Genomic DNA, 1,811 nt, shown 5'->3' with positions numbered 1-1,811 from the left:
AAACTTGATTCCATTTTTTTCACATTTCTGTGTCCAATTTTCTTTGTCAAATTTACCCAAAATACCAAATTTTCATTTTGAACTTGGTCTGTATTTATATAACACAGTGCCCTAAATTGATGTTCATCAGCATACCTTTCTCTAACCCCTAATGGTTTATGTCTTCCCTTTAAAATATAAAGTAGCTTCTAATTAAGTTGTCATTCTCAAAGATATTCTGGAGAAAGAATTATGAATTAAACACCTATAAATTCTTCATTTCTGTTATAGTGTAGCCCTTTTTCATCTAACCCCCTGTGGTCTGTCAGCTGAGTAAGGCTGAGTTTCTTGTTCTGCTCAGACATAGCTGACTGCAACTCCTGAAGCAACAGGTGGCCACCACTTCTCCACTTCTGTATTAACAGCTGTAACTGACACAGGTCATTCTTCTATCTACACATTTTGACTAGTTTTAACCTCTGGAGAAAGTCTTCTTTCTCCTGAACCTGCTTCACTAATTTTGTTTTTTCTTCATTTATTCCTTATTTGGGAAAATTCTCATTCACAAAATCATTTGGGAGACCACTGCATGACCCAGTATCCAGTGACTGAGAGTCACGTGCATTGATATTCTTGAAGGTATTTTTCAAATATGTTGTAAAAATGAATAAAGGAAACCTAACCCAAAATGGAGTCGAGAAGCAATGAAGGGAGGGCATTGCTGATTACTTTACATACCTCAGCAGGAAGAAGGAAGATTTCCTCCTTACCCAGCAACAACCCAGCCAGTGGGAAACTGCCACAACTCAGTCAATGAGAAGCCACCACAACCCTGAATTCTCCCTCTCCTCTAGTGAAGTTTTGTTCAAAACAATCCCTCCCAACTTCCTCCTTTCCTCTATAAAGCAAGCCCCTCTCTTTTGTTCTTTGGGCTTGCCTGTGGTTCACCATAGTTTGTGTCCCCCAAATTGCAATTCCTCTACTATTCCTCAATAAACTCATTTTGCTGATTAAATAACTGGCTAATTAATTAATTTAGTGAGGAAGACTGTCCTTGAGCTAACATCTGTGCTAATCTTTCTCTATTTCGTATGTGGGATGCTGCCACAGCATGGCTTGATGAGCGGTGTGTAAGTCCGTGCCTGGGATCCAAACCCTCAAACCCCAGACAGCCGAAGTGGAGTGCATGAACTCAACCACTATGCCACCAGGCCAGGCTCATGGCTATTTTATTTTTATAGTTGACAATGCCCTTTCTTCAAATTCCCTGTCTATGTGTTTAAAATATTTTTTGCAATTTAAACAGTTATCTTCTGTTGAAGATGCTGGTTTCTCTGAAAAGTTCTGATCATTTTCTTCATTCTCTACTTTAAGACATTTTACAACACTGTAACAAGAATTAAATGAATATCTTGTGTTCTTTAATTGCTCTCTAAATGTTGCACTCATCAGTTGCTTCCTTAAACTATTTATTTGGTGAGGCAGTGGATTGGCACAGGCCCGTGGAGTGCTGAGTAAAGTCTCAGTCGAGTCTGATGGATTTTCCATCTTGAAAGTGAAATCCTGATTTACCTCATGGAAGGAGAGCTTTACTTGACTCCACGCCCCCCAACCCCCAGAAGTCGAACTCTTAGACATCCGCTCCCGACAGCCATCTCAGGGACAGGGCCTGCTGGAGGTTCTTTCCAAATACTGCATGGATTTTCTAATAATTTTGTAACATAAAGAAAACATCATGTTTCTGTTTTGTTTTTTTTTTTTTTACCAAACTCCACATAGATGCTCCTAAATCGCCTCCAGTTTACCCCAGAGCATAGGACAACTTAAAGTCA

At 39.5% G+C, this 1,811-nt stretch overlaps 1 pseudogene; it reads right to left on the bottom strand.

Moving 5' to 3' along the window:
• Nucleotides 1-236: 236 nt before the first annotated feature.
• On the bottom strand, nucleotides 237-1,560 carry LOC124227809 (swi5-dependent recombination DNA repair protein 1 homolog; annotated as a pseudogene).
• Nucleotides 1,561-1,811: the final 251 nt, after the last annotated feature.

This window comes from Equus quagga, chromosome 16 (assembly GCF_021613505.1).
Source record: "Equus quagga isolate Etosha38 chromosome 16, UCLA_HA_Equagga_1.0, whole genome shotgun sequence".
NCBI classification, from domain to species: Eukaryota; Metazoa; Chordata; class Mammalia; order Perissodactyla; family Equidae; genus Equus; species Equus quagga.
Note: the sequence above shows the minus strand (reverse complement) of the source record. Positions and strands in the feature narration are given on the sequence as shown.